Raw genomic sequence first — 25,560 nt, forward strand, 5'->3', positions numbered from 1 at the left:
ACTGGACAATGTGTGTGTGTGTGTGTGTGTGTGTGTGTGTGTGTGTGTGTGTGTGTGTGTGTGTGTGTGTGTGTGCGTGTGTGCATGTGTGTGTGTGTCTTTCGGCTTTTCCCGGTTAGGGGTTGCCATAGCAGAACTCCGGTCTGCTAATGATTGGCAGTAGATTATGTGCCGAGTTGCCAGCTCTGACACACAACCTTCAACGAAGGTACGCCCATTCATGCATATCTCTACACAGAAGACGCTCTAACTGAGAATCGAATGGGACAACGTCTTACTGTGAGGCAACAACACTACCGCAGCACCACCACCGCAGTCTCATGAACACTAACTGGGCAGTAATAATACTAATTCATGCCACTCAGCTCTTTCCATAGCACATCCCTGAGCAGCTAGTTTGTGTGATAGCAAAGTGTTTGTGCATGCAAGATATGCATTTAATGATTACTACTTGAACTTGAGAAGTACTTATCCATATAGGCTATGTTAGAAATAGCTAACAGATACTATGGTGTTCATAATGTAGTTTATATTGCAAATGTTCCAAAAATTCTGAGACATTAAGGACTATTAGTACTGCTTTCCCCATTTGCTTTGAGTTAAGCAATGAGCAAACACGGATCTCTGCTGCATTGCGAAATGCATATAGTTGCATTGGTTCACCTTCCTCTGTGCAAAAAGGCTAAGTGGAGAGGTGTGGCAGTCAGCACTTTGGACAGTAGTAAGTGGAAGAAAAACACCTGCTGCTTAGCTGTCTTTGTGGCAGCAGGTATAACAGCAGTGAGCTCTTATTTTGAGCACAGATGATACATGGTTTGAATCAATCTATTTTTTTACATATATATTCAGGATGTCATTGAATTACATCTGATAAGTTTTGCAAATGTGGGAGTGAATGACTACAGTGAAGCACTGTATAAGAATGAACACTGCTCGATTCAAGTTTATCTATAATTGAAGATGAGATTCCATTTTTAGAGGAACATAAATGTATCAGAATTTTGACAGAATATTGATAGCTTCCAAATATAAGATCTAGGTAACACATACTAGATGTCATTACGAAGGCTAACAATAAAAATGGAAACATTTTTCAATTTTGACAAGGAAGATTGCAATGCAGACTTTCCACATGTTATTTATTCCTAGTCCTGAATTCAACCTACTCTTCTGAAATCTTCACAAGAAGCATTTCGTCTATAGAACAGAGAGATAGAGTTCAATGCAGGTCAACTGAAAAGGCTTGACTAATGACTGCTACTTTCCCAGGGATTCAATAAACTTTGTGTAGGCTTTGTGCTAATGTTTTTGCACAATGAGCAGCAGCTCTAATTGCATATGCATGCTGCATATCATGCTTACATGGATACAAGTGAGGTTTCATAGCCAGCAACAGTGTTGCCGGCCAAGAAACCATGTAAAGCAGCACAAACACATTCAGACATGCAAAGAAGTTTACCTACAGTCAAACTACTTCTGTGAGATTATGTGGACAGCCACAATGACTACCAGAGTTTAGTTTAAGGTAAGGAATACATTTGTAGCACATTATAGTCAGTGCAAAGTACAGTGCAAACGTGTTAGGCATACTGAAATAAAGGTTTGGTGGTGGTCATCAAGGGTACATGGACTGCATTATAAATACACTAGTCTGGGGAAGTGTGTGTAATGAAAAGGGCCACAGACATGATTATGGTAGGAATGAAGGGAGGGGAAGAGGACAAGTGAAACATGGTAATATACACCAGTCAGGGGCATGTCAATATATGTACACCACAAAGACAAGTCAGTTGTAGCATGAACAGTAATCACATAAGTGCATAATACAGTATGTACTACTGTTTACACTTCCTGTGTGGGTATGTTCATATCATTAAGCAGTTATTATATATTATGTGATTGTTACCGAAGGTCACATATCAGTGGAGATAACTGGTTCTGATATAAGCACCCTGATATGATCACTGAAGAGGTATTTATCAAGGACAGTATATACAAAAGGGTTTATGTGCATATTGTAAAGATTGCAAAATGAGTTGCTTGAATATGACTGAAATGTCAGCATAGGTCTCACCCAATTGGGACACACAGCAACAGGCTCATGGACAGCAGTAGACAGAAGCACGCACAATCGTGGAAATATTACAATATGTGATTGTGAGTTATTATTTATGTTCTACATGAACACACTTGTACAACTGTAATGATTTGTCAGCAAATTATAAGAGGAACCAGGGACACCTTCCTCAAAAATGACCACTTTTTGGAGGTATTAAGAAGGACACTATTACACCTGCAAGTTAAATTACAAGCAATCCTTGACAGCTGAGAGGTTTGCATGACACATATATGCCTCAGTCAACACTTGCAAGAATGTAACCCATGCCATTAATGTTGTCAATGAAGTGTTTATTTACTGGGTGCATCACAGGAAGATGTATTACACATGCATCTTGTATAACACCTTGAAGGGAAGTCTGCACTGTCTACTCCTAATGGTTATGTATCACAAATAATACATGTATGGCAGATAAAATGTGTGGGAGCTCATTGTGGCAAAAATGATACACTTGAGTAAATCATCCCTAGAAGATCTGTGGTGAGGTACATACAAACAGGTGCATTGTACTAAATTATTGGTGTGATGATGGCTGAGAACAATGGGAATATAATGTCCTTTGATGAGGATGGCCTGCCCATACTGAGGAGTTGTGATACATACAAGGGATTTGTCACCACTGTCATCACATGCTGTTGTAAGTTCCACTTACTATCTACCTAAGTACCTAGGTCATGTACCACTTGGTCTGGTCATGGAGTGTGCTGTCTTTATTATAATTAGTGAATACGTCAGTTATGGAAGAAGTGAAGCTGGGCAGTCCACAAGTGTGCTGTACCTATAACTCCAAATGAATAAAATAAAATAAAGTACAGTACAAAAAGTTAAAAGTCTTTCTGTTCTCAGGTCACACAAACAATTTTTATGGACTTGTTTTGTAACTGGGGCACATTATTTGGTACGACTTTTGATTCATTTTCATTTTTGGAGTTATTTTGAGTTACCATAACTTATAATTAGCTTGTATATTTCCTTTCATAAAAGAAATAATCAGAATGTTTGTTCATCTACTGTGTCTTCATGGCTCTGGCAAAATCCTTTGTGTGTGTTAATACTTTCTGCAGAATATCAATAGCATTCTTGAATTCAATGATTGTCCACAATTTGTAGACATCCACAAAGCTGGTTAGACAAAGGATGTGTAAGTTTTTCTTGACTTATGAGACTTAAATGCTGAACAGGAAAGCGCCTAGTACACATTTCTGAGTTATGGACCTGTTCACAGGAGTCTAGCTAGAGGTGACTTCAAACAAGCTGACATTATGTGTCCTGTATGTGATCCATTTGTCTACCCACTTGGTGACATGTTTATGCCCACTTGAGACAGTTTCTCTGTAATACCTGAGTGCATATTTGTGTCAAGTGCTTTGGCCATTTCAAGTTACACAGGATGACAGTCTTTTCATTATGCATGGCCTTGGTGATCTTCTTGAGGATGTCAAGCAGATTTAACAGACATATTGTAACTTTCACAAATCAAACATGGGTTTGGTAGAAAGTCGGGAGATTACCTGTGTCCTTTTTGATAAGGTCCTGTGAAGGATCCACACAGCTTGCCCAGATTATCAGGTGCCTCTACGATCTCACACCTGCATACAATAAATAACAGTAGCTATATTAATCTTACAAATAGCTTTTGAATAATTGTAATATGCTAGAAAAATGTTGCAAGGCAAATCTTAAATTTAAGTGCATTATAAAATGTTTACCAGCTTAAAGCGTTAGATAAGAGGAACTACCACAAGCCTGTGGTCAGCTAAGGGGCTTACTGTTCTTTTTTAAAGAGAACGTATACAGAAGCACTGGAAGTAAAAAACAAACTTGATAAAGCCTTGTTTACAACTCAAAAAATTATTTGTAACTTATCAATTTTCCTTCAGTTGAAAACTGTCATGACCCAGCTGAACTTGTTTATACAAGACTATAAATACAGGCCAGTCAGGAATTGGGCTGGACTTTTGCTCAGCATAAATTATTGGTATGGGCTGGGCTTTTGGGTGCTAGTGCCTGCATATTTTAAATTATTGGTATGTGCTGGGTGTCTTGTGTCATTACTTTTGACTCTGTACTGTGCTTTATTAATGCCTGCATTGCTATTTACTGTATTTAGTGTACTAATCTTTGTGAAGCTTTTCTCCCTGGGCCTCCACTGAAAATGGGATCCATGCCCAGTCAGACTTTCTTGGTAAACAAATGTAAAATAAAAAAAAACAAAGAAAAAACTTTCTTCACAATTGTATTAACCTCAGAATAAAGATAATGGACTATTGCAAAATGATATAGTCAGCAGGATTTTGAGGTATACAGTGAAGATATCACAATCATCAAAGTTGTTTTCTTTAACGAAAAGTGTTAGCAAGATGAAAAATGAGTTAGCTAATGTAGCCAATCTAGGTGAAATTCCTGCGGGACCCATGGCTGGACCATGGGGTCAGTGGAATCTCCTTGATAGATGTATTGAGTAAACTTTCTCCCCCACCTCTTTCTGAGCCTTTAAAAGTTTCCCATAAAGCAGACACAAATAAAATGACAAAATGTCTATCAGATTTAAAAGTAAAAGATAAGGGGAAAAAGGTGAAACCTGGAGCAGAAGCATAACGGATTGTTGTTCTTTACTGTATTACAAGACTTAGATTATAAAATAGCAGAACTTAGACAGAAGGTTCAGGAATTAGAAGAACAGTATAAGGAACACATACATATGCACTGATTAATTAAACAGGGATGCCTTGAAGAAGGCAGACCAAGCTGCTGCTAAAGTAATGGAAGCAGTAGAGAATGTCAAGGCAAGTTTGGTAACTGTAGCTGCATGGGTCATTCGGCAGCATAGCCAATGGCAAGGTAAGGGTTCATGGCATCCGTGACCCCTGGTGTGTAAACCAGGGTTCAATACTGAGGAGTGGGATAGTAACCTTTCTTTGTCCAATGAAGAGTGTGATGATTATGAATTGTTAGATATACCACTAGTTTAGGCATGCCCAAGAGGAAGGGTGTTAGTACACAAGATGATGGGCAGCCACCACAACAATGGACACAAATAAGGACCTGCTGTCAGACCGATTTACTGAGATTAATTCAAACATACAACCAACAGTCAGGAGAAACCATCTCAGCTTGGTTTGTCCAGGTTTGGGACACTGGAGGAAAGGGAGTGTCACTAAATAATGAAGAAATAAGTGTACCTGCCTGGTGTTTCATCATCATTGAAACAAGTGATAAATAGGATAAATAATAACACAGTAGTTAATTCCCCTGACTGTTTGGCTGGCTGTTGCCTTACAAAATCCCTCACTCCTCACTCCTACATACAATAAACAACAGAGAAAGTATGCAAAGTCTTGTTTACAGCTCAAAAAATGATTCATAATTTATAATTTTTCTATCAGTCTAAAAGTGTCATGACCCTGCTGAACTTGTTTATACAAGACTACAAATGTCAGCCAGTCAACAATTGGACTGGACTTTTACACAGCATGGATTTTTGGCATGGACTGGGTGTTTGGACACTAGTGCCTGCATTGCTTTTACTTTGAACAGATAGTTGCACCTGTTAAAATGTGAATCTCCTGTCAGTAGGCAATAAAGATAATTTTGATGCTTGTAAATCATCCTCTCCTTTTAGCTTATCCTGGTTAGGGTTCACCACAGCATAACAATGATCCACAAAACAGTTGGCAGTGGAGTTTTGCAGTGTTGAGTTGCCAGCCCGGTGCCCAACCTTCCACAGAAGGCACACACATGCACACCTGGGGCCAATTTAGAGTGTTCAATCCACCTACAGCATGTCTTTGGGATGTGGGAGGAAACCGGAGTACCAGGAGGAAACCCACATGACCACAGAGAGGACATGCAGACTCCACACAGAAGGCACCCCAGCCGAGAATCAAACCGGAGAGCCTCTTGCTGTGAGGTGGCAATGCTAATCACTGCACCACTGCGGCCACCCTATTTTAATGAATGTAAATAAAATATAAGTTTAAATAAATTGCTTAACAGGTTCATGATGAGTCATTGGTCTGCCTCACAGATTAGGAGAGTCAGGATTATGTGTATGTAAGTCCCTGCATCAGGTGATGGTCCCCCCTGTTCAGACAGATGACTATTGCTGTACACCCTTCTGCAAGAACATAGGTTGTCTGGAGGCTGTGTTTAAGTAGGCATCCAAATGTGTCTACTACATAACATTTTAATTATTGAAAAGGCAATCTGGGATGTTGTCATGTACCACTGATTCTGTGTTTTTAGCCTTGGAACACACACAGACAAGCTGCTCTCCTGTGAAAATAAACTGAGTAATGTTTGCATGTATACCTTAGCTGATGGTTAATGGTGACAGGGGGGGGTTGTGTTGTGTAAGACAAACTGTCAGCTAGCAGATTGTCTATTTTCTCCAGATGAGTATGACTGGTGGTGTCCACAAACAGTTGTGATCTTAGTTGTGTATTTCCCTTAACATTCACACTTATTTAAATAAATGACTTATGACAACACCTTCAGATACAACCTTGGTTATGTATCACATGCCACACAGTGGTATTGTTCACACAGTCATACAACTATACCAGTGTAAATTCATCAATTGCACAACATACACCTATATGTCTTTCATTTGAAATATGTGTTTGTGCAGTCTGATAACATATAAGAACACATAACAAATCAGTTCATTGTGGCTCATGCAGAATAACAGATAGTTGCACAGTGGTGCTGGTGACCACCTCAATAATCCTTAGGAGTAGCAACACAGTTATGCTGACAATGAATTCCACAAGGTTGCAATTGAATCAAAACATGTTATATTTTTGTGTATATCACAGCTTTACAACATGTGGATGAAACAAGACTTGTGTGCCCATGTAATCAGTAGTAATGTATATTGATGTATGTGACAGAGCATTTAATGATGGTAGGTGGTCACATGCAAACCTGTGCCATACTACAAGTGTCACTGTGCTGGTTGAATGAGAACTGCCTAGAATGTTGATCTGCTCCATTACAAAAACACATGCCTTCCTAAGCCAGTAATCTACATAGTATCATCCCATGTCAACAGTTATCAGGAGCCATATTACTACAGCTGTTAATGAAGGAGCATGTAATGAAATGGCAGCAGTGGCCAGCAACTTATTACCTCACATCACAGCTTGTAATATGGTCTTGTAGGCCTACTGTCCATACGCACCTCAACATAGCATATGTCAATGTCAGCAACACTGACATGTGAATTGTTCATAGAGTCATTGGTCATCACTATGCTAATGGCCAACATCACATAAATTCTTATATGACATTATTCTAACATGTAAACCAAACTCTATATATCTATATGCCAGAAGAAAGTAAGGCTATGTGTGTATGTGTGCATTGGTTTCATTGCATTACATAGTGCCTCTCTCCATATGTGACATGCACCAACCCATGGCAGAATTAGCAATCACACATCCAGTGGTCTGCAGATGGCTTACAGATGCTCATGGAAGGACTCTGCTTCATGATGTGTCCATGCATCATTAACAGGAGGGCATCCTACACTCCTCTGCAGGAAGGATGTCATGTGGCCAGAAGGAAAAAGAGGAAGCTGGATGCATGGGGCTACATTAAAGGTTCCCCTAAGTGGTAGGGAAATGAAAAGTGATTCAAAAGATCATACAATGACTGCAATGTACCACCAACCACACAGACAACAGTAGACTGGGTCTGATTTGAACATTACAACAGTGTAGGTATAGAAGCTGAATCCATACAATTTAACAGTAGCACCGCCACATTTTGCTAACTTAAACAGTGTCATGTGGCGTATGAAAGCATCATTGTTTGCTGAGAAGAACATGTTGAGAGGAGTGTCTGACATGGAAATGGAGTCACATCTTGGTGTAAAATTGTTTGAAAAATATTATTTGAATGTTTACACACACACACATACACACACACACACACACACACACACACACACACACACACACACACACACACACACACACGCACAATTAATTTGCCTACTGTCAGATTAGAAACCCTACATATCTAGTTACAGAAGCTGGAAAACACAGTGCTTAACATTACTGCAACAGCACAATTTTGACTTGAATAATGTTAGAGTGTACTTTATACAGGATGACATCATCAGTGTATGCTGCAAAAAGTTGTTTGGAGGAGTGTCTGACAAACTGTGGATTCGCATGCTGTTCTAAAATTGTCAACATACTGATTTCTGAATGAACAGACACCCACTAGTTTGCCGCAGAGAGACTAGAATCCCTATCTAACTACTGACAGAACACAGTACTTAATGCAAGTGCCACAGCGTGTTTGGCACTTATAGTGTCAGACAACACTTTATAGCTGATGACATCATCAGTGTCTGGTGGGAAGAAGATAGCAGTATAAGTGTCTCACATGTCATTCTAAAATGGTTTCTGGAATGTGAGCTAACGCAAACACAGGCACAAAAACTCAAAGTTGACCACAGTGAGACTAGAACCCCTACCTATCTACAGAACACAAAACTTAACACAAGCACCACAGCACAAGTATGGCTTTTGAAGTGTGAGACAATACTTTACAACTCATGACATCACCAGTGTCTGCTGGAAAGAAAATCTTAGTAGGAGTGTCTCACATGTCATTCTGAAATGGGCTCTGGAATGTGAACTAAATGAACATAAATGCACACAAGTTCACCACTATCTAGAGAATACAGTACTTAATGCAAGCACTGCAGCACAAGTCTGGCTTTTAGAGAGTCAGACAATACTTTATAGCTGAAGACATCAGCAGCGTATGTTTATGAGATGTTGGAAGGCCTGTATGAAATGGGTATGAGATTAAAACTCCTAACTAGCTATTTACGCAAGCTAGAGCACTCAATAATTAATGCAAGTTCCAAGGTGCAAGTCAGACTTTTACACTGCTGTTGTACAATTTATAGTGGATGACATCATCACTGGATGCTTGAGAGAAGATGTTGGGAGTCCTGTATGAAATGGATATGTAGGCATGTATTACTGTCAAAATACTTGTTTTCCATGAGACTGGATTGCTGACAGTAGAATACAGACTTATGCTCATTGGAGTACACACACACACACACACACACACACACACACACACACACACACACACACACACACACACACACACATACACACACACAAGCTGATTGCAGTGAGATTTAAATATCTACCTAAATAGTTATACAAACTAGACAACTCAAAACTTAATGCAATTTCCACATCACAAGTCTGACTTTTCCACTGCTTCTGGGCAATTTATAGTGGACAACATCATCACTAGATATTTGAGAGAAGATGTTGGAAGGCCTGTATGAAATGGATATGTAAGCATGTTTGACTGTCAAAATGTTTATTTTTCGTAGGACTGGATTACTGACAGCAAGATAGAGACTTACACTCTTTTGACTACACACAGATATACACACCAGTTGATTGCAGTGAGATTACAGCCCCAACCTAACTAGTTAAACAAGCTAGAGAACTCAGTTCATAATGCAATCTCTACAACACAAGTCTGACTTGTACACTGCTGCTGGACAATTTATAGTGGATGAGATCATCATTTCATGTTTGAGAGAAAATGTTAGACATCCTGTATGAAATAGATTTGTAGGCATTTAAGGCATTCATAATATTAGTTCTCCATAGAACTGGATTGACGATAATAGGATACAAACGCATGTCCATCTGACTATGCACACGCACTTACATAGACATAGAGATACACACATAATATGGCTACTGTGGTAAGTTAACACAAATGTAAGTATTTTGTTCCCATATGTAGAACATAGTAGTTAATAACTGCACCATCCTTGAAGTATGGTTTTGCCTTGTCATACTGGTCTTTATAGATGATGCCATCATCATTATATGATGTGGGTAACATAGCCTGTTATAAGAGTGGTGTGCAAAGTGTGTATTTGTATTTTCTGTTATGTTTCCAATGTGCATGTATACTTTAAAAGACAGCTTTTCAAACTAGATGCAAAAAGCTCCCAGGAATGCATGTAACAGAACTGTGACATATGCAGCTGTTTCTCAGTTTGTTGTGTACATTAGTACATGAGTTTCAGACTTCATACCTTTCAGAAAATTCATGCTAATGCAAAATCTGTTATTCAATCAACTTGCTAAGATTGTAAGAGCAATATTTAAAAATTGGCCCTATTTTTGGGCCTTTGTCCCCCATTATTTATGGCTTTGTCCAAATTACTTACTCTAAGAGGTTGAGAGGCATGCTACTGACAGATTAATTTTCAAGTGCATGGGTGTAGGGTACACATGACTCTGTGTAAATATGTGTTCAGTCAGTAAAAATTGCCTCCCCTTTGGTTGTGTTTTTACCTGGATTATAAGGGTATGAACACTAACTGGACAGTGTGTGTGTGTGTGTGTGTGTGTGTGTGTGTGTGTGTGTGTGTGTGTGTGTGTGTGTGTGTGTGTGTGTGTGTGTGTGTGTCTTTCGGATTTTCCCGGTTAGGGGTTGCCACAGCGGAACTCCGGTCTGCTAATGATTGGCAGTAGATTATGTGTTGAGTTGCCAGCTCTGACACACAACCTTCAACGAAGGTACGCCCATTCATGCATATCTCTACACAGAAGACGCTCTAACTGAGAATCGAATGGGACAACGTCTTACTGTGAGGCGACAACGCTACCGCAGCACCACCACCGCAGTCTCATGAACACTAACTGGGCAGTAATAATACTAATTCATGCCACTCAGCTCTTTCCATAGCACATCCCTGAGCAGCTAGTTTGTGTGATAGCAAAGTGTTTGTGAATGCAAGATATGCATTTAATGATTACTACTTGAACTTGAGAAGTACTTATCCAATATAGGCTATGTTAGAAATAGCTAACAGATACTATGGTGTTCATAATGTAGTTTATATTGCAAATGTTCCAAAAATTCTGAGGCATTAAGGACTATTAGTACTGCTTTCCCCATTTGCTTGGAGTTAAGCAATGAGCAAACATGGATCTCTGCTGCATTGCAAAATGCATATAGTTGCATTGGTTCACCTTCCTCTGTGCAAAAAGGCTAAGTGGAGAGGCGTGGCAGTCAGCACTTTGTACAGTAGTAAGTTAAAGAAAAACACCTGCTGCTTAGCTGTCTTTGTGGCAGCAGGTATAACAGCAGTGAGCACTTATTTTGAGCACAGATGATACATGGGTTGAATCAATCTATTTTATTACATATATATTCAGGATGTCATTGAATTACATCTGATAAGTTTTGCAAATGTGAGAGTGAATGACTACAGTGAAGCACTGTATAAGAATGAACACTACTCAATTTATGTCAACAGTAGAGACATTATAGGAAATATTTAATAGTGCTTTTATTCTGCTTTAACTGTGTGTTTATGTAGCACAGTGAGTTTAAGCAGCATTGTGTGGAGGTAACCACACTATGCCATAGAACATGAAGAGCCATTCACCATAACTCAGCATTGGTGTGCAATGCTACACTCTGTGCAAATGCAGAGGATAAAAAGTGAAGGGCTTCATTATGGGTAATTTCCGCCATATGTGTAGTGTGTGGTTCTATTTCTTGACCAGATTAAAGGTGTGAAAATGGGTTGATAGGAAACTGGTGAAATGTGGAGCAAGCAGGGGGTAACAATAAAAGGGAAAGCAATAGAGGAATGTGCAGGAGGGAATTAGGAAAGACACATAGATATCCAGTTCCTCAACAGTGTAAAATGAACATGGATAGAATATTAGATGAACTTGGACTGTCACCTCAACAAAAATGGGTTACAACAATGCAGAAATGTTTCATAGCCAATTGGACCAAATCAAGTGTGTCAGCAAGAAACATTTGCAAAGCAGGGAGCTATGTATGGGATGATATTGTTTTTGTGGGACAGGTGCCCATTTTTTATTTTATTTCAGTAAGAAAGGAATGTTGCATAAGGGACATAGGTATGTCAGGGTCAGGTAATGTCAGGGTCAGGTAAGTAAGGTAGCTGAGGACATGAGTGCAGAAAAATAGGACAAACAAGACAGAAGCAGGGATGGTGAGGGACACAAAAGGTTGGGGAACTCTGTGATTGTGGATAGGGAGAGGGCATTGAGTGCTTGATGTTTTTTTTTTTTTTTCAAGCATTCTGGCAAGCATCCTCTCCATCCAGCTAAAGCATACACCAATGGTATTTTCCACAAACTTATGTACCATGCCTGGCATCTACTGGCAGGTGACAAAATCACCACCTCCACCAATACTCACAGAGGGTACCACTGCACCAACTGTTGGGGTAATGCTACCTGATATTGAGAGACCAAGTACTGTAGAGGCTGCAAAGGCAGTACTGCCAAAGTGGGTCCCAAATGTGCTGGGCATCAGTGCAGCAGCCATTGGAGGGGTGGCAGCCTGAGATGCACTGGTTGGTCTACCTCCCTGTGCTGGAAATCATTCTTTCAGTTGTCAGTACTTTTGACATCAGAATTTTGTGGGCACACATATAAAATAAAAAAGAGAGATAAGGGCTGGGGTAAGAGAGAAAAAAAGAAAAAGATAATTCGAATCAACATATGTCACATACAATAAATTATTACAATATAAATATGTTTACTTTAACATTAATTACTCTTTTTAAAAACTACAAAATAGGACTGAGAATTTTTCCAAGTAATCCTTACAATATGCATATATTGCACATCTGCTTTTTCAAATAATACAAAGTAAGTTAGCATGACATTTATGCAAATTTGTTGAAATTAAGTAATATTTTTTAATTATTTTACAATATATTTATTACCTGGGAGATTTGAACCCTCAACATCTGAATACACTATTACAATTAACTTCCATGATTGTATTGAGCTATAGAACGAAGCACACATGCATGCTTGATTTTACAGTTAAGGTATGCATGCTTAAAGTTTTACTAATGTATAGAAGAGCAATACTTTTGATAAAATAATTTTGCGCTGCATACATAGCCTTTGCTTCTCTTAGTCTTTCCAAACATTCAGCATGGGTTTCCCTGTTCACTGCAATCTCCTTAGCAGCTGTAAATGAAAAAGGAGAGAAAAAGCAAAGAACATTATGCATACCAGACCTCACTATATTCAGCTTTCTATATACTTTAAAAGTGTCTTTATCTGCATACTTACACAACTGTGGAATGTCAGCAGTCCTAAACTTATCCAGCCACTGGTTGAGTTGTTCTTATTTTCATCTTTATAGGTCATTGTAATGGTGCCTACACTGCTCTCCAGCATGTGAAATGCCAGTTGCACTGGAGACAGCCTTGGTAAGACTATTCCAAACCTCTGATTTCAGTATAGTGTGACATGGTATAGTACCCCTGAAATAGTATATGGTTGTGGTGCTTTACAAGGAGTCCTGTGAATATTCTGGACTCCTCTATAACCCATCTTTAAGCCTTAAATTGGGCATCTTCCCTTCTTGATCATGCCATGTCCACACAGGTCAAATAGCAACAGTTAAAGTGTTTTCCTTCCCATTTGAGATATAGCATCTTACAGCTAGTGAGCAAACCCCAAACAACTATATCAACTGGATTTCTGCAATGTTAAGTGGAGTGCAATAATGCCAGAGACGAAATCAGTTTATGAAATAGGAACGCTAATGTGACAGTTGGCATTAGTTTATGGGTTGGATGCTGCTGCACTTGTTAGTTGATTTAACTTTGCAGACATGCATGGGGGTATACATTTTATGACCTGACACATTTTTGTGTGGCTTTACACACTGATAAAACATAATGTATACAATGTGGCATTCAAGCCTACGTAAAATATACAAAACATATTCTTCCAAGTAGGTGTTTTTTCACCCATGCCATAGAAGAAGTGTTTGTTAGACATGCTCATTAATTATATAGACACATGAAAGAGTGAGTGGTTAACCAAGTAGGTGTGTGACCTCACAAGGTCCTGGTTTATACATTCATGTATACATGACTATCATTGAAATATGAAGTCTATCCCAGGGCAGAAGAGACACTTTTAAGTACAGAAACTTAATTGTCAGTATACCCTCAGTCACACTTCAGTGAGGTTCTTATTTCTTTTTAAACACCTTTATTGAATTATCATTTGTGACATAGGCAAATTTACATTTATACAAAAGTAATCAAACTGTATTAACACATTAACATCAACAAACATTATACTTCACATATATTACTATATATCATATAACATAAGCAACATTACATAAATTATTCAATTCCTGTCCCATTTTTAAACGAAATATTTTTATTAAACCATCACTTACAACATAAGCAATCAACCATTTATATAAATGAAAACGAACCACACTGACACAATCCTAGTTGCAAGCATTTTGCATCACAAACCATACTGGCCAAGAGGCAACAGATAGCAAACATACTCACCACCAAGTGTGTACAACTTTCATTCTAACATATACATACAGTAAAATTGATGCCAGGCAAAGCTCATAACCTTTTCTTACACATGTAAGGGCTGTGTACTGCTAAGATCACACAGAGTCAGCCCAGAATCAAAACAATAATAACTGTCAGTCTATCAAGGTAAGTGTTGAACCTGGAATAGAAAAATAAATGGCTAAGAGCAAGTCATTGTATACTGTTATTTACTAATGTAATTAAGTAGAAGGTGGATGACTTTTATGGCAATGACATCAGTATGTGACAGCACTGACTTATGTCAATAGATCTGTTCTCTAGCAACTAATAGGCCTCATGCATTAAACATACACACTATACAAATCCTGTAAGAAATCAGTACAATTTTCAAAAGAGCATCACAAACACATATATACTAAGCACTCAGCTATGCAATCTGGCCATCAGACAAGACTTATGTATCCCTGAATCCAAAAGATAGAATCAAGGATATGGCACAATTATCATCATTTGCACAGCATGCTGTTTGGGGGCTGTAGGAAGCCAAAACTGACAAAAAGCTAGTGAGTGTGTGAGTAAAAAAGACACAGAGGCAGAAATTTTGATAAATTACCAAGTGGCCACTGATACAGAATGAGCTGTAAGCCTCAGGGATTACCCATGTACCTGTTATGTGTGTCTGTATGGGCACTCAAGGTGAAGTGTGTGTGAATTTGTGCCAGAACACAGCCAAGCTCTGTGCTAGCTCTACATCCAGGTATATCAGATAGCTATAAGACATGCATGGTAGAGGTAACAGTTCATCGTCATTACCATCGACTCGAGAACTGGCTCTGCCAGGAGTTGCATTGGCATGTCCATGGCCATGGTCAGATGTGCTGCTGCTAACTGAATGTGACTGATGTCTGCTGGATGAGCTCTCCTCACGACTATGCCCAGGACCATGAACCCATGGCCTATCACATCTAGGTGTTGACACTCATCTAGTGATGGAGTTGTAGAAGTAGTGCCACTATGGGAGCAGGATTGGGCACAGCCATGTTGGCTAACAACAGATGATGATGCTGACCTACATCTACGTGGCATTCCATCACAGACACCACCTGTTCCATCATGTCAATCACCCAATTCATTGAATCTGCCACATATCGGAGGCAGTCATGCACATCAGCCTGTCCCACATCTACAACCCTAAGCATGTCATCAGAGGCCCTAGTGGAATGTGCCTTCACCTCCATGATGGTCCTAAACATAAATCAAATGGCACATAAAGATGCACCAGGATCAGTTGGCGGGTGGACAGTAGGCCTCGTTTGAATGCCCCCTAAAAATCTTCTTCTGTGCTACCTTGATCACACTTTGGCTATGACCAGAGTCAACCGGCACTAAAGCCACAGTAACCACACTACCCTGATCAAGTGTATCACCCTCCTTTTGTCCAATATCTGAGGACTCAGTGGAATAGGTATGTATATGCCTACTGACTGTCACTGAGGGAAATACAGGGGGATGGCTGAATGTCAAGCTTAATGTCAGAGTCAACCTCTGCACCCCCCAACTGTGCTTCTCTGTGACCACCATCATCATCAGAGTTTGCTGATACTCAGACATCAGGTGTTAAGAGTGCTATATTTCCACTGTCAGGGTCACCTGCAATAATAAGTAACAAACACAGGAAGGAAATTATTGCTACACTAAATATTTAAAGCAATTTATATGATGACAAACTAACACTGGTCACACTATCACAGACGATACAGCAATAAACAATACTCATTATACCCACTTCACACATATAGATAAATGTCTTTATATCCAAAAAATGATAATCAGTAATCAAATAAAATGTGTGGCTTACCATGTGCAGATAACTCCACACTTGCTAGGGAGGATGGTCTTGGAAGAATTGAAGCAAGTTAAGGATGCAGTCATCACAATTGCAGTAACACAGGGGGAGACGGAATACACAGTTTTTACCTATATGTCTGTTAACAATAGTTTTAACTGAAACTTGGCTGACACATCTACCCACAGTCCATGTGTATTGAACAAATGTGTCATTAAGTCTATTTTTTTATCAATAGGATCATTAAAAAGCACAGGCACTATTAGTTAGATTTTTCTATATTTTACTATACAAGTAAATCTTACAACTTGCCATATATAAGCTTACCTGGAAGTTCCTCTTGGAGCATACTTGTCTTCCCAGACACATCCGCACTGACATCAATCACATGTTGGTGTGCAATTTCACTGAGTTCTCTGGATCTCTTAAAGTGGACAGGATATCTTCATTTGGTGTTAGTGGTGGCTCGATAGCAGCCACCCCATAGCCCCACAGCCAGCTGTTCATGGCAACTGCAGCAGCTCTCCTCCAGGATGATGAAATTATATCAGTGGCCCTGTGACACACCTGATCATAAGTCATGGTGTGATCCTCTAAGACACTGATATAATTGATTATCTGGTTTCAAATATGCATTATGCCAGCCATATCCCCCACATCCTCTCTCAAGCAGACAAGCAGAAATGCGCCATGGCGCCTGAACACCAGAACTATTATATAATTTTCTGAGTCAATGAAAGGGGGTTTATCTGGATTTGTACACTTGGGTGCCATAATCCAATGTGACATAAAACAGAGAAGGATGCAACACATAAATATCCCATAAGTAAAGTCCTGCTCATATACACATATATTTTCAATATGAAGCACTGCAGACACAGGTTTCAGTTATTAAAATTGAAGGTTATGTAGTTGTACCATATCACACTCACACATAAAGCAATATTTTGTCCAAAACAAGGAATACCACTTTAGTGATGTATTGCTTCCCACTGAAATAACAGGATGACTACACATTCTCAAGAGCAAACATCTTGAAACACAATCTTAGTTGTAGCAACACACAAATGGTATTTGGTTCCCCATTCCCAAAACAACAAGCAAATGAAAGTTTGTACAAACTAAGGAATGCAACATAATTCAAATTGTTATATATGCTTTCAACACAATTCTCACAAAATTTGTACACATTTAAAGCAGAAAAGTCAGTTTTATATGATTGCCAGTCACCTGTCACTGTGCCCAGCACTCCTCTGGAGGTGACTATGGACCATCTTCCAAGCCTAACACCCCTGTGTCATTGACAGTATAGCACATTACATTTTCCCAAAATAACATAGAAGATTGTAAGATAACCAATTTTAACAGTAACACTTGTGATGAAAGTTAATGCTGTCTATCTGAGAAAGTAAATGCCTGCCAAACATGCCTATGCCAACAGTGAACTCTAAGAAGTGAATACAGATAAAAGTTCCATTTTCTAACACACGCACGCGCACACACACACACACACACACACACACACACACATATATATATATATATATATATATATATATATATATATATATATATATATAAGTTTTCTTTGTAACATGTTACAAAATCTAGACTGTACTTGAAAAATACAATCATACCTTAACAAGATCAGAAGCCTTTTCTGCAGATAAATCAGAAGGAATAGCAATCTTTCTTGTTCTCTAAATACAGAGTTCTCCTCACCTTCAAGTTTCCTAGCTACATGGTTACCTTTTTATAGTGTAGATTCAGGCCTCTGAGTATGATGGAGATGCAAATGAAATATTAACTCATTAGAATTGCTGAATCCCAAATTTTGACTCTGTGTAGCAGTTGTAAACATAGTTTAGGCACTACTTCAATGTTAGTTGCTAATGGATTGCAACTGTGAATGATTAGTAAGAGTGAGAAAGAAGACACAACAGCAATTCAGACTACCTTATCTGCAATGGATGTGTCATCCAGGATGCACCTACAAAGTGTAGAAGTATCTTTAGCAAGCTTTTAAATGTAGGCGAACAGTACACATTTTTCGTTTTTGTTCACTAATAGCCAAACTCTCCTACCTTTGTTGAAAACTGTTTTTCACTGTCATGTAATTGTATCATACACTTAAAGGACAATGATACAAAATGCACTGTAGACTGCATGCCTAAGAGTACAACAAAGATAAGAGAAGAATTAATACAATACAAAGAGAAGAGCGACCTGCATTGGTGCAAACAATAGTCTTAAATGGGTGTGTGATCACTCATTGCACTAAATTTTTAAGCCACACATGCACAAACAAATGAGAGTGTGCATGTGTATATGTTTTGATAATAATGTGGAGAAAATGGGACTTGCTTGCATGCACATGATTTGCTTTCCTACTGCAAAGTTGTTTCTGTGGCAAATTGAGATAAGAAACTGGAAAGGAAAGGCTCACCCAGACTTTGCTATAGTTTGCTGTGAGAGAAAGGTTAGTTTGCTTTTTATTTGGTGTATTTTGTATTACTTAATTGCCTTTTTCTATTTTGGATACTGTGATTTGTTTTCTTTACACTGAATTGTACTTGTGTTCTGCCTTTAGCTGCAAATTAAAACTTGAAAAGAGACCAAAGCTCTGTCTCTTGTAAGTCAGAAATTAGAACAGGTCAATTAAGGAGTCACACATAAGTTAGAACAGGTCAGTTAAGTTAATCATCTGAAAGGGGAGAGGTGGAGCTCGGAAGTAAACCTTCTATTTAAGAGGTAAAATAAAACATTTCAGAGCTTTACTGGAAAGGCTCGCCCAGACTCTGCTACAATTTCCTGTGAGAGAAACATTAGTTTGCTTTTTATTTGTTGTATTTTGTATTACTTTATTGCCTTTTTCTATGCTGTGTACTGTGATTTGTTTTCTTTACACAGTGTTTTATTTGCATTCTGCTTTTAACTGCTTATTAAAACTTGAATAGAGACCACAGCTCTGTCTCTTGTGAGTCAGACAGAAATTGTTCCCACCCTCCCACCTGTCACTGTTGTATTCTTAATCACCACTGTCTTTCTAGTTGCCTGCCCCTTATGTTAATTTGGCCATATATCTCATTTCCTGTCTGCTTGTACTGGCTGGTGTGAGTAAGCACAAAATTATCATTTTGTGAAGTCACTCCCCTTTAACGATTTAAATTTATTGGCCATCCTACTGTATTCCATAGTACCAGAATACAAAAGTGACCACCCCCTTACAATATATCTTGCTTTTTAAAAACAGTGACGCTCCACTAAAACTTAACGTTTTAGATAGGTAATACTTAGGATACCTACTTTCACATCTAACTCCTCTAGTGCACACTGCAATGTTTAGGATAAACCATCTTTTTTTCATCTTACCTTTAAGCATCTATTGCAAGACCACCAGTTATTGGAAAGCCCACATTCAGCCTCTCAGTAGTCATCCTGGGACAAGTGTTTCTGTTTTCTCCTGGTTGGAGAGTGAGTGCCTGTGCTTAATGTACCTGATTGAGCTGGATGCTATTCAAGGTATCTATCAGAAAAAGGCTACAAGCCGGCAGAGCCTTGTATCATCTGGGACAAGACTGTGGATCACCAAACAGGCTGTGGCCTGTTTCTCTTCTTGAGACTGGTGCTAACATTTTCCTTCTGGTGAGAGCAGAAGCAAAGGAGTATTTTATCCCAACAGAGTGAAGCTGTGCTGAGACCAGCATTAGTAATAGCCAGGCAGTAGCCATTCATGCAACTCCCTTCACCCCCCCCCCCCAAAGGTAACCACCATGAAAAACTTCTCCAAAGCTAACTTTGGGCTCCTAAAAACAGTGGTGGCTAACTTCACAGCACCCATGCAAATGAAGAATAGTTGTATAATCACCGAATCATACAACAATGCACTGTACGAATACGTACACAAATGGATGGATCTTGCCATACCCAATAGAATCAAGACACTCTCCTCCAGAAACAGGAAGCCAATCTGGTGGTTCCCTGCCATAAATAAACTCTACAACAGAAGGAGGAAACTGATGCAGAATAAGGTGAAGTCCCAAGACTGGAAAAACTCCCTTATCAGCCTCAACAAAAAGTTGAGATCCCTCATCAAATCCTCTAAAGCTAGCTATGGAAACAGAATTGCAACAGATAATAAAGACAACCACAAGGCCTTCTATAGTTATGTAAAGAATCTGCATGGCAATATCTACATTTGCTCTGAGCTACTGTGCAATAGTAACTCCTATACCGAGCCAACAGATATTACGAATATACTGGCCAACAGATTCAGTGCCAAATTTACCCCTCTCCCCCTCCCCAAAGGACTAATCACAATACCAGTAGATTGCCAGGCACCTAGTATTACTGCTGCACAAGTTAAAACAGCACTATCGAAGGGCAATAATATAACTTCTATGGGACACGACAATATCCCTGACTGTGTTCTACATGAACTGCAGAGTGAACTGGTACCTCAGCTATGTGCCCTGTTTACTCACAGCCTCACCTCAGGCTTTGTCCTTACCAAATGGTGCACTGCTACAGTCATCCCTCTCAACAAAGGAGGAGCAACTACATACCCTGGGAACTATCACCCCATTAGGCTGATGAGTCTGATATGCAAAGCTATGGAATGCATCATCATGGACCTAATAAACAAGGATCTAGGGAATCTCCAAACTCTGGATCCCACACAGTTTGGTTTTGTGAAGGGTAGATCATGCCTGCTCAACCTGGTTGACTTCTTTGAGTCAGTCACCAGAGTTGTGGATGAAGGCAAGGTGGTTCATACAGCCTACCTTGATCTGGCCAAGGCCTTTGATACAATTCCCCACTCAGGAATCATATAAAAACTCACTAAGCTAGGCATCAACCCCTATATAACTAGGTGGGTTGCAAACTGGCTCACAGATAGAACCCACAGTGTGACAGTAGCGGACTCCAAGTCAGACTGCCAACCAGACACAAGTGGAGTCCCACCAGGTTCGGTCCTGGGTCCTCTCCTGTTTGGTATCTACTTCTCTGAAGTACAGGCCAACATGAAGGGACTCTGGCTGACAAAGTTAACAGACAATTGCAAGTTGGGAGTGATTATTAACTCCCCAAGAGATGTTGACATCCTACATAAAGCCCATAATGAGACTAACAACTGGTGTCAGAACCATGGCCTTAAGCTCAATGCCAAAAAATGTGTCATCGTCCCCTTTGGGAAAAACATGGTTCCCATGAATTACCACATCGATAGTAGTCCACTGAACATAGAAGATGTTATAAGATATTTGGGAACACAGGTTGACAGCAACCTCTCTATGGCCACCACATTGCCACTGTGGTCAGAAAGTCCTTCTATGTAGTACATTTCATTACTAAGAGTTTTGCATCCAGGAAGAAAGAGATCATTGTCTCCCTCTACTCTGCCATCATTAGGCCAGTCATCGAGTACAATGCCCCATTTGGCATGTACCTCACTAGACACATGTGACAGCTGGAAAGGCCACAAAAGTACCTCACAAAGAGGATCCTAGGCCTTAACCACATGTCCTATATGGACAGACTCAAAAAAACTCCAGCTATTCTCTGTTTCATATCATAGGTTCATAGGTTGGTACTAGGCTATTGGCCCTAGGGCCTAGCCATAACAATTCCCTGGCTATTTCTTCCCACAATATTTACTTCCTTGGACCCCTGTCTAGCAGGGTGACTGACGTCCTTTTGAAGAAGACCAAAGAGGCGCTCTGCTTGATGTGTATGAGCAGTCTATTCCAGAGTCTGGGGAGTCTCTGAGTCCGGAACCTATCCATCCAGCATGTTTTGTTCATTGTGATGGCAAGGTTTAGATCCCTGGAGCATGTGGCTCTGAGGGATTGGGATTTCTTTAAATGTAGCATGTCCAACAGCTCTGGGTTTGACATGGCCTTGTATGTTAAGCAGAGATCACCTCTGAGTAGACGATATGCGACAGAGTATAGCTGGAGTTTTTTTAGATGGTCAGCATAAGGCATCTGCTTAAGGCCTGTGATTCTTTTAGTGAGGTATTTCTGTGGCCTTTCCAGTTGTTGCAGATGTCTTAAGAGGTGCATACCAAATGAGGCATTGTATTCTATAATGGGTCTAATGAGGGACGGGTACAGTGGGACAAGGACCTCCTTTTTTCTGGAAAAAAGTCCTTAGTGATGATGTGTGCCACATAGAAGGATGTGCTGACTGTTGTGGTGATGTGGTTGTCGAAGGTGAGACCACTGTCCACCTGTGCCCCTAAGTCTCTTATCACACTTTTGGTGTTTAGTGTACTGCCACCTATGTGGTAATTCACAGTTACATTTTTTTCCCAAAGGGGATAACTATACATTTCTTGTCATTGAGCTTGAGGCCATGGTGCTGGCACCAAGCATCAGTTTTTGTCAGGCTCTTTTGTAGAATATCCATATAATTTGGGGATTCAATAATGGCTCCAAGTTTGCAGTCATCTGCAAACTTTGTTAGCCAAAGTCCCTTAGTGCTGGCCTATACTTCAGAGATGTAGATGCCAAACGAGTGGTCCCATGACTGAACCCTGAGGTACTCCAAATGTCACTTGTCTGGAGCTGGATTTGGAGTCGGCTACTTTTACAGTGTGGGTTCTATCAGTAAGCCAGTTAGCAACCCATTGGGTGACATAGGGATTAATGCCCAGCTTAGTAAGTTTATCTATGATTCCAGAGTGAGGGATGGTGTCAAAGGCCTTGGCAAGGTCTAGATAGGCTGTGCGGACTGATTCGAAGATGTCAATCAGGTTCAGGAGACAAGATCGGCCCTTCATGAGCCCAAACTGGGTGGGGTCCAGTGTTTGAAGGTTGCCAATATCTTTGTTTATAGGTTCCATGATAATATGTTCCATGGCCTTGCAGATCAGGCTCGTCAGACTGATGGGGCAGTAGTTCCCAAAATCCAAGGTGGAGCCCCCTTGTGGAGTGGGATAACTGTATCTGTGCACCACTCAGTGGGCATGAAGCCTGAGGTGAGGCTATGATTAAACATGACACTTAGATGAGGTCCCAGTTCATTTTGTAGTTCATGTAGTTCACAGTCCAGGATGTCGTCTGGTCCCATGGATGCTGTATTGTTAGCTTTGGTGAGTGCGGTTTTTACCTGTGTGGCCATTATTACTGGAATTTGGCAATCTTTCTGTACTGAGATGGGCCCTTTAGGGGGTGAGAGGGAGGTGAAGTTGGCACTGAATAAATCTGCCAGGATATTGGCAATATCCTTGGAATCAGTATATTTAATGCCAATCTGTTGTAGCTCAGAGCAGATCTGTGCATTGCCATTTTGATTCTTGACATAGCTATAGAATGCCTTGTGGTTGTCTCTGGAATCTTTGGCAATTTTATTTTCATAACTAGCTTTGGAAGATTTTATGATGGATCTCAGCTTCTTACTGAGGCTGATACGGGAGTTTTCTTCATCCTGGGATTTTCCTCGTTTCTACAACAGTTTCTTCCTTTTGTTGTAAAGTTTGTTTATGGCAGGGGACCACCAGATTGGCTTCCTTTTTTTGGAGGAGAGCATCTTGGTTCTATTTAGGATGGCACAATTCATGCACAAGTGGATGTGCTCATACAGTGCCTTAGTGCAGGATTCAGCAGTCGAACTTTCAGTTCCCATCTGCATGGGTAGCATGAAGTTGGCTTTGGAAAAGTTTTTTACAGATGTTTCCTTACTGGGGGGTGCAGGAGGGATGTGCATGGTAAGGGTGATTAGTTTTTGGTCAGATCTGAACAACGAGGGGGTGACCATAGGTGTGAAGCATTGATTTCCCATGTTGGTAATGACCAGGTCTAGGAAATTGGAGCCTCTGTTGGGACTATGGATTAGTTGATCCAGAGCATTGGAATTTATGAATTCCAGGAACCGTTGGGCAAAGGTGTTGGTACATGAGTAGTTTTCCCAACTAATGGCAGGGTAGTTGAAATCACCCAGTATTAGGGTGTTTGGTTGTATCTTAATATTTTCCAGTATATTTAGAAAGGTGTAGTGAGAATCTTGGAACATGGTAGGGGATCTGTAGCAAGCTATAATTTGGATTGCAGTCTTACCTAGTGTTAATTGCACCTGGAGAATTTCAGACCCTTTGAATGACACCAGAAGCTTAGCCAATTGTAGAAGTCAATCATTTTGTCCTTGTCTGGGTAAAAATAGAAAAAGACAATAAAGTAATACAAAATACAACAGATAAAAAGCAAACTAACATTTCTCTCACAGCAAAGTGTAGCAGAGTGTAGCAGGGTCTGAGTGAGCCTTTCTAGTAAAGCTCTGAAATGTTTTATTTGATTCCTTAAATAGAAGGTTTAGTTCCTAGCTCCACCCCCTCAGTTAACAGATGATTAACTTTAACTGACCTATTCTACCTTATGTGTGAGTCCTTAATTGATCTGTTCTGATTTCTGCCTGACTCACAAGAGACAGAGCTGTGGTCTCTTTTCAAGTTTGAATATGCAGTTAAAAGCAGAATATCAGCAAAATACATTTTAATATGCAGTTAAAAGCAGAATACAAGTACAACACAAGGTAAAGAAAAGAGCTCACGGTATTCAGAATAGGAAAAGGCAATAAAATAATACAAAATACAACAAATAAAAAGCAACTAACCTTTCCCTCACAGCAAAGTGTAGCAGAGTATGGGTGAGCCTTTCTGGTAAAGCTCTGAAATCTTTTATTTCACCCCTTAAATAGAAGGTTTAGTTCCTAGCACCACCCCCTCAGTTCACAGATGATTAATCTTAACTGACCTGTTCTATCTTATGCGTTAGTCCTTAATTGATCTGTTCTGATTTCTGCCTGAGTCACAAGAGACAGACCTGCAGTCTCTTTTCAAGTTTTAATATGCAGTTAAAAGCAGAATACAAGTAAAACACATTTTAATATGCAGTTAAAAGCAGAACACAAGTAAAACACAAGGTAAAGAAAACAAATCACAGTGTTCAAAATAAAAAAGCAATAAAGTAATACAAAATACAACTCAGTTCACAGATGATAAACCTTAACTGACCTGTTCTATCTTATGTGTGAGTCTTACTTGATCTGTTCTGATTTCTGCCTGACTCACAAGAGACAGACCTGCGGTCTCTTTTCAAGTTTTAATATGCAGTTAAAAGCAGAATACAAGTAAAACACATTTAAATATGCAGTTAATAGTTGAATTCAAGTAAAACACAAGGTAAAGAAAACAAATCACCATATTCAAAA

General features: G+C 39.6%; 1 protein-coding gene across 2 annotated transcripts in view; it reads right to left on the reverse strand.

Moving 5' to 3' along the window:
* Positions 1-25,560, reverse strand: part of LOC122815408 (bile acid-CoA:amino acid N-acyltransferase-like) — a 533,063-nt gene that overhangs the window by 486,835 nt on the left and 20,668 nt on the right. For both annotated transcript variants that reach the window (XM_044087876.1, XM_044087878.1), the window contains exon 2: positions 3,631-3,708. The gene's annotated coding sequence lies outside the window, so the exon portion shown is untranslated. The remainder of the gene's footprint in view (positions 1-3,630; positions 3,709-25,560) is intronic.

The sequence above is a fragment of the Protopterus annectens genome, chromosome 11.part0 (assembly GCF_019279795.1).
Source record: "Protopterus annectens isolate FY-2018-M chromosome 11.part0, PAN1.0, whole genome shotgun sequence".
Taxonomy (NCBI): domain Eukaryota; kingdom Metazoa; phylum Chordata; order Ceratodontiformes; family Protopteridae; genus Protopterus; species Protopterus annectens.